The following is a 9,238-nucleotide window of genomic DNA, read 5'->3' on the forward strand; positions in this document are numbered from 1 at the left end:
CTTGTAAATTCGTCTGGCCTGGGAGATTTTTTCCTAGGTAGTTCATTGATGACTTGTTCAATTTCATTTTTTGAGATGGGATAATTTAAGTATTTTACTTCCTCATCTGTTAATCTGGGCAATTTATATTTTTGTAAATATTCATCCATTTTACTAAGATTGTCAAACTCATGGGCATACAATTGGGCAAAGTAATTTCTAATCATTGTTTTAATTTCCTCTTCATTGGAGGTGAACTCACCCTTTTCATTTTTGAATTGGTAATTTGGTCTTCTTCTTTCTTTTTTTTAAATTCAAATTGACCAAAAATTTATCAGGTTTTTTTTTTTTTTCATGAAATCAGCTCATGGTTTATTCATTAGTTCAATAGTTTTCTTAATTTCAATTTTATTCATCTCTTCTTTGGTTCTTCATTATTTCTAATTTGATATTTAATTGGAGATTTTCAATTTATTCTTTTTCTAGCTTTTTCAATTGCATGTCCAATTCATTGAGAGATGTAAAACTTCCCCTAAGAACTGCTTTCCCTGCATTCCATAAATTTTGGTAAATTATCTCATCATTGTCACCCTATTGAATGAAGTTATTGATTATTTCTATGATTTATTGTTTGACTCACTTATTCTTTAGGATTTAGTTTTCAATTAATTTTGTGCTACCTTTCCATAGACTTTTATTACATATAATTTCTATTGCATCAGGATCTTAAAATGATGTATTGACTATGTCTTCCTTTCTGCATGGGATTGTGAGGTTTTTATGCCCTAGCAGATGGTTAATTTTTCTGTATGTTCCATATGCCACTGAGAAAAAGGTACAACCCTTTCTATCTCCATTCAATTTTCTCTAGTAGTCTATCACATTTGTCTTTTCCAAAGTTCTGTTAACCTCTTTAACTTCTTGTTTATTGGAGATTCGATTCATCAAGTTCAGAGAGGGGGAGGTTGAGGTCCCCCACTGGTATAGTTTTGCTGTCTATTTCTTCCTGTAACTCTCTTAACTTCTCCTCTAAGAATTTGGATGCTATACCACTTGGTACATATATGTTTATCAATGATATTATTTCATTGCCTATAGTGCCTTTTAGCAGGATATTGTTTTCTTATCACTTTTGATTAGATCTGTTTTTGCTTTTGTTTGTCTGAAATTGCTACCCCTGCTTTTTTTTTCTACTTCAGGTGAAGCACAATATATTCTGCTCCAGCCTTTCATCTTTACCCTGTATGTATACACTTGCTTCAAATATGTTTCTTGTAAACAACATATTGTTGAATTATGGTTTTTAATTCATTCTTCTATATGCCTTCATTTTATGGGAGAGTTCATCCCATTCACATTCACAGTTATGATTACTATCTGTATCTTTCTCTCCATCCTATTCCCCACATTTATGCTTTTACTTCTCCCTTTTCCTTTCCTTTCCTCAAAAGAGTTTTACTTTTGATCACTGTGTCCCTCAATCTTCCCTTGCTGCTATCATCCCCCTTCCATTTCTTTCCCCTTTCCCCTTCTACTGCCTGTAGGATAATTTAGGTTTCAATACTTAACTAAGTATGTTATACGCTCCTTGAACAAAATGCAATAAGAGTAAAGCTCAGACAATGATCATCTTCCTCCCTTCTTTCCCTCTGCTATAATATGTGTCTCTTTATGTGATATAATTAAAGATCAGACTATCTTATGAATACTTCCCTCATAGCAGATAGGAATAAACATAGTGTTATCCAGTTTGTTTTTGTGCATGGTAGTAACAAAAATTCCTCTGTCTATTGCCTAGTGTTACAGTGGTACATAGTTCTATAATAGCACATTATTGTCATTATTACATAAACAAATATATGTAAGGTTCTCTCAGTAAAATATAGCTCTGGATATCTAAATTGTGCAAAAAGGCCCTGAATCTTTCATAATTCATCCACAGTAATAGAATGGCTGCCAGGCTAATTGGAATTTTCTGATTCAATTAGGCACATGTCTAGATGGAATAGGAAATTTGAATATCTGAATAGATTGTGACTTTTCTCTAATCCTTGATCAGGGAAGAGTGTCATTAGTTTCATGTACAAGAAGGAGAGAATCAATTTAAATAAATGAAATCTGATATGGAAATAAACTGTGGTATAAATCTATTACTTTCTTTTTATTTCCCATCATTTTGAATGTATTCAAGCAAGGTGCTTTTTTTCTTCTATTACTTTTGATGAAAGCTACTCTGGGGTCTTTGTTCCTGGCTAGGAAAATTTTGCCTTCTTGAATATTTTTATGCCCCCCCAAACTGCACATTAGTCTAAAGAATAAAAACTTTAAGAAGTTGAGAGAAAAATATGCAAAACCATCCAGCATCCTTCAATTTTAAGGATGAAACTTCATTTTTAAAAATCAAATTATGTTGTGAATGTAATACTATGTGAACCAAGTAGTACTATATAAAAGAGCCACAACAGTTAATAAAAACAGTTTATGCACCCTTTGACATAAGCCAGTATACATGAGAGAAGACCAACAGTTCTCCCTGTGTCCTATCCATTTTAATCCAGAATAGTTTAATTAAATCCAGCAAAAATCTAAGTTATTTATTGCCCTGACAACTTCTAGGATACTGGGTTGGTTAGAACTCATGCTCAGTTGGGGTGAGGAAGAAGGAGGGGAAAAATGGACACAGTGAGGGTAAGAGGAGAATAGATGTGAAGAGAGAGGAAGAGACAAGAAAATAGAAGAGAGGGAAAAAATAGGGAAGAGAGATTCCAAATCAGAAGTTTGCTTTACCTTGTATCCATTCTTACTGAAAATTTCCAGGGAAGAAATGGCTTTCATTAGCTGTATGGTATTTTGTACTGTAAATGTTACTGTCAGATGGTGGCATTGAGTAATCTTAGAAGTGAATGTATTTTTCTGAGATAAAAAGCTTCCTGTGGATTTTTTTTTACTAATCTTGTAAATCCCTTTGGTGTGCTTTGGATGTAGAGATGTCATAGAAAAAGAACACTAAAGGAGTAGAGATCAGTATTCATAAAAAATGACTGTGTAAGACCCTAAATTTAATAAAATATGGAGAAAGAAAATATAAGCCTTATAAAGAATAAGCCAACTTGGGGGGAAAGGGCTGTGAAATTTACATTTAAGATTCCAGAAGTATATGCTCTATATCATGAGTTTAGAAGAGCAATCTTTAACGCACTTATAACTACATTAACTAAGTATATATTGATTTATCTAAAAAGTGCATAACACTTGATGAAGCATGCCAAATGAATCCATCTGAAAATTAATGCTAAAGGATATGCTGAGAGATTCAAGACTAAGAATGCATACGGGGGGGGGGGGGGAAGGGGGAGTCATGCATTTCCATGCAGTACCAAATCAAAACATTAAAAGTCTAAGGCATTGTAAATTTTTGTTACCTTTTTCTAAGAACTACATTCATCTAAAGAGATGGAGGTTTGGGGTGGAGCCAAGATGGAGGAGTAGAAAGACACACATACGCTAGCTCTGAACCCACAGCCCATGAAATATCTGTAAAAAAGAACTCCCAACAAATTCTGGAGCAGCAGAAGCCACAGAACAATGGAGCAGAGGAGATTTTTGTTCCAGAGGGACCTGAAAACCTGACGCGAAAAGTCCGTCATGCCCCGGGCCAGGAGCTGAGCCCAGCCCAGCCCTGTCTTGGCTGCTCAGCACCAAGAGGAGCAGATCCAAGCAGGCTTCAGGGATGGAATCTCCAGCAGCTGCGTGGGTCCCTCCACCCATGGGCCTCAAAGGTTGGTGAGCGGGTCTTCTCGGCTTGCCGAGAGGGGAGTGGGGTGCCCCCATAACTCAGGCCCCCTTGGGAGACAGCAGCAGAGGCGGCAGCAGACTGGGGCTCCCCAAGCAGGCAGGAGCCAGGATCCATTGTTGAAGGTCTCTGCATAAACCCCCTGAGGGAACTAAGCCAGTGAGGTGGCCCTGCCCCCACCTGAGCAGCTGAACTTAATCTCACACTGAATAGCAGCCCTGCCATAGACAAAAGCCCTGAGGCTGGGAAGCAGCATTTGAATCTCAGACCCCAAGCACTGGCTGGGCAGATCTGGAGGCCAAGTGGGTGAGAAGAGGATGCTCAGAAGTCAAGTCACTGGCTGGGAAAATGCCCAGAAAAGGGGAAAAAAATAAGACTAGAGAAGATTACTTTCTTGGTGAACAGGTATTTCTTCCCTTCCTTTCTGATGAGGAAGAACAATACTTACCATCAGGGAGAGACACAGAAGTCAAGGCTTCTGCATCCCAGCCCACCCAATGGGCTCAGGCCATGGAAGAGCTCAAAAAGGATTTTGAAAATCAAGTTAGAGAGGTGGAGGAAAAACTGGGAAGAGAAATGAGAGAGATGCAGGTAAAGCATGAAAAGCAGGTCAACACCCTGATAAAGGAGACCCAAAAAAATGCTGAAGAAAATAACACCTTGAAAAATAGGCTAACTGAACTGACAAAAGAAGTTCAAAAAGCCAATGAGGAGAAGAATGCTTTCAAAAGCAGAATTAGCCAAATGGAAAAGGAGGTTCAAAAGCTCACTGAAGAAAATAGTTCTTTCAAAATTAGAATGGAACAGATGGAGGCTAATGACTTTATGAGAAACCAAGAAATCACAAAACAAAACCAAAAGAATGAAAAGATGGAAGATAATGTGAAATATCTCATTGGAAAAACAACTGACCTGGAAAATAGATCCAGGAGAGACAATTTAAAAAGTATGGGACTACCTGAAAGCCATGATGAGAAAAAGAGCCTAGACATCATCTTTCATGAAATTATCAAGGAAAACTGCCCTGAGATTCTAGAACCAGAGGGCAAAATAAGTATTCAAGGAATCCACAGAACACCCCCTGAAAGAGATCCAAAAAGAGAAACTCCTAGGAACATTGTGGCCAAATTCCAGAGTTCCCAGGTCAAGGAGAAAATATTGCAAGCAGCTAGAAAGAAACAATTCAAGTATTGTGGAAATACAATCAGGATAACACAAGATCTAGCAGCTTCTACATTAAGGGATCGAAGGGTGTGGAATAGGATATTCCAGAAGTCAAAGGAACTAGGACTAAAACCAAGAATCACCTACCCAGCAAAACTGAGTATAATACTTCAGGGGAAAATTGGTCTTTCAATGAAATCGAGGACTTTCAAGCATTCTTGATGAAAAGACCAGAGCTGAAAAGAAAAATTGACTTTCAAGCACAAGAATGAAGAGAAGCATGAAAAGGTAAACAGCAAAGAGAAGTCATATGGGACTTCACTAAAGTTGCACTGTTTACATTCCTACATGGAAAGACAATATTTGTAACTCTTGAAACTTTTCAGTATCTGGGTACTGTGTGGGATTACACACACACACATGCACACGCACACGCACACACACATAGAGACAGAGTGCACAGAGTGAACTGAAGAGGAGGGGATCATATCTTAAAAAAATGAAACCAAGCAGTGAGAGAGAAATATATTGGGAGGAGAAAGGGAGAAATGGAATGGGGCAAATTATCTCTCATAAAAGAGGCAAGCAAAAGACTTTTTAGTGGAGGGAAAAAAGAGGGGAGGTGAGAGAAAAACATGAAGTTTACTCTCATCACATTCCACTAAAGGAAGGAATAAAATGCACACTCATTTTGGTATGAAAACCTATCTTACAATACACGAAAGTGGGGGAGAAGGGGATAAGCAGGGTGGGGGGGATGATGGAAGGGAGGGCATGGGGAGGAGGGAGCAATTTGGGGTCAACACTCATGGGCAGGGACAGGATCAAAAGAGAGAATAGAAGTAATGGGGGACAGGATAGGATGGAGGGAAATATAGTTAGTCTTATGCAACACAACTATTATGGAAGTCATTTGCAAAACTACACAGATATGGCCTATATTGAATTGCTTGCCTTCCAAAGGGAATGGGTGGGGAGGGAGGGAGGAAGAGAAGTTGGAACTCAGAGTTTTAGGAATAACTGTTGAGCACTGTTCTTGCTACTAGGAAATAAGAAATACAGGTAAAGGGATATAGAAAGTTATTTGGCCCTACAGGACAAAAGAGAAGATGGAGACAAGGGCAGAGAGGGATGATAGAAGAGAGGGCAGATTGGTGATAGGGGCAAGTAGAATACTTGGTGTTTTGGGGTAGGGGGAGGGGACAAAAGGGGAGAAAATTTGGAACCCCAAATTTTGTGAAAATGAATGTTAAAAGTTAAATAAAAAATAAACAAATAAAAAAAAAGAGGTGGAGGTTCAACCATTGCAAGAAATAGATTCATTAATCTATGCCAGTGGTGACTCAGGCAAGCAAGATAGCACAAGTGTCAATAGTGTTATTACAAGATTTGTGTCTCATGAAGAGAAAATCTTGTCTGAAATCCAAGAGGAGAAACAAACACTAGAAGAATTATAACTTTATATGGACAAATACCTCTCAATCTCTCTAGACATGGTTAACATCCAACAATCTTCAGAAGATGAAGAATCCTCTGAAGATGAAGATTGTTTTAAAGAAAACTTTTCAAGACACAAAGGCACATCACTAGGTTCTCTGCCAAGCAACCTCCAGGCACATAAGAAGACTGTGGAAAATAAACAGAGGTGTCAAGAACAGCATCAGAAAAGTCTTGTACCAGCTCTATGAAGTGTTGAATTGACTTATCAATGCAAGCAAGATTCTGAGGATTGACAGAATTACCATAAGGCCCTATTTGAGATGTGGAGCAAGTGAAGTAAGAACCAGTCTGAAAATGTGGATGGTGATACACAGCTCCTGGAAGCCCTGACTCTGGACATGTCCCGTAGCATTTCCCTGAAATTACAGTAGGCCTTCATGGACCTCATGCCTAAAGTCCAAGGTCTCCCAAGCAGCCTCCAAGACAACCTCCAACAGGCTTGTTATGACATGCAGGAGCTTCATTCTGCCTTTTCCATGAGTGGTGGTTTTCAAGATCTAGACAAACATCATCTGACCCAGAGCCAGTTTAAGCTGACCCAAGCCCAGGGAAGTATGGAAAAATTATTCTGTTTCTTAGAAGATAGTATTCCTTCGGGTTGGATTGTAGGATCACTTTCTCCTTTTGAATATCCCTTCTCAGAGGGAACAACACTCCCTAAAGATGACAACATCTTGAATTGTGATATGGAAGCTGGCAAAGAAGTATTGTGTTAGTTTATAGTTAACCACTATACTCTGAATACTTTTGAAATTATGATAATAAAGTTGCATTGAAAATTCAAAAAAAAGAATGCATACAAAATTATGGTTGGTGAAATGGTAATCAACACAGAGTCAAGGTCATAGTATTTCCATTAAAAAGTTATTTTGCGCTGATAACAAGTGAAATAGAATATACTTATATTGTAGAAATAGTGAGTATATCTGGGGAGAGTTATTGTGGGATTGTAGATAGGAAGAAAGTAATATAAAAGATGGGTAAAATAAAGAAAAAAGGACAGAACTTTTTAAAATCATAAAACATCTATTACAATAAAGGTATTTTTTGGTGTCAATAGTTAGATCTGTGACACTGAACAAGAGACACATAGTCTATATTTGAATACCATCCTGTTATTGACAGACGTGCAAGACATTCATTTCACAAATAACTGAATTCCTCATCCTATATCCCTGTCTATGAATGACCATATCCTTCCCAAGCTTGGAGAACCATTTAGCATTTTGAAAAATCAGTCATGTATTGAAAATAATAAAGATATGACTATTAGTTTCATTTGTTGCTTTGACTATATTTTATTTATTTATTCATTAATTTTTAAGTTACCACACATAGGTCATCAACTCTTTAATATCAAGTTAGACTATTCCACAGGCAATGTGTATATATTTCATGTTAGTGCACAAGAAAAACAGGTCAGCAATAAATATCCAGTACCTCAAGCCTCTGAAGCCTGTATATTTCATCATATTTTTCCATACTGAAAGACATCAGTTTGATTCATCTCTTCAAAATATTTCACAGCATCGTGCCTTCTATAGAAATCTTGATATGTCCGTTCCTAGGTTCAGCCACTCCAAACTTATACATAGTAGCACATCCCAAGGACAGAATAAATTCCATAATAACATGAAATCACAAGGGCTTAGCCAAAAGGCCTTGTAGCTATGGTTTTGCCAAAAAGGGAGTTGACATGCTGATAATTCTTCCTGAGGACATATGTCTTTCTCTGGATCCTGAGAAATGAAGGTCTTTGAATACATTTTAAAATTATCTTGTTGTTTCATTGCCTATATTTTTCCCTTAGTATCACTCCTCACTCCCTACAAAGAATTATCCCTTATAGCAAAGATTATTTTAAATGAAAAAAACAGGGAAAAGCTAGTAAAAATAACAAATATACTAAAAAATTTGACATTTTATGTAGTATTATATTGTTGTAGACATCCTACACTCTGCAAAGGAGGAGAGACAGGAGAGGTGTCTTCTCACATCTCAAGAGTATTATTAATCATGCCATTGTAAAGTTCCCTCTCACCCAGACCAAGTGGGATAACAAAAGATATGGATTTATTGACAATTATCAGAGACTTGCAGGATTTAAGAGCTTTTCTGTGTTGACTTTGAAAGGCACACCAAGACTCTGAGAAATACGCACAGAAAATATGAGAGCTAATGGCCATAAACAACCTTCTGCATTTGGGTAGGGTCACTTTGGACATTCAAACATTGCATACCAATCTACAAATAAAACTCTTTTCACATAGACCATAATGTGTGCACTTTATGTCAGTCAGTCAATTAAATTTGTATTAAGCACCTAGTATGTGCCAGGCACAATACTAATGCAAAAAAAGTTTTGAAAAAAGTTAATACTCTCAAAGAGTATCGAACAAAGAGTAAGTCAAACTGGGAAGAAATCATGCAAATTACTATGGGCAAACAAGCTATATACAGGATAAATTGAAAATAATCAACAGAGGAAAGGTACTAGAATTAAAAGGAATTGGGAAAAGCTTTCTGTAGGTGGTGAAATTTTAGCTATGATCTGAAGGAAGGGATGGAAGTCAGGAAGTAGAGATGAATAAGCAGAACATTTCAAGCCTGAAAGACAACTAGGGAAACACCCAGTTGGTAGATGGAGTGTATTAATCAAGGAACAGTAAGGAGTCAGTGCCATTGGATCACAGAGTATCTAGAGGGGTGTAAGGTATAAGAAAATTGGAAAGGTATTGGGGGATGGTCAGATTATGAAGGACTTTGAATAACAAGGAAATTTATATTTGAAATGAAGGTGAT

General features: G+C 37.3%; 1 pseudogene; it reads left to right on the forward strand.

The window, feature by feature from the left end:
* Positions 1 to 3,745: 3,745 nt before the first annotated feature.
* On the forward strand, positions 3,746 to 7,152 carry LOC140522915 (perilipin-3-like; annotated as a pseudogene).
* Positions 7,153 to 9,238: the final 2,086 nt, after the last annotated feature.

Source organism: Notamacropus eugenii, chromosome 2 (genome assembly GCF_028372415.1).
Source record: "Notamacropus eugenii isolate mMacEug1 chromosome 2, mMacEug1.pri_v2, whole genome shotgun sequence".
In the NCBI taxonomy this organism is placed as follows: Eukaryota; Metazoa; Chordata; class Mammalia; order Diprotodontia; family Macropodidae; genus Notamacropus; species Notamacropus eugenii.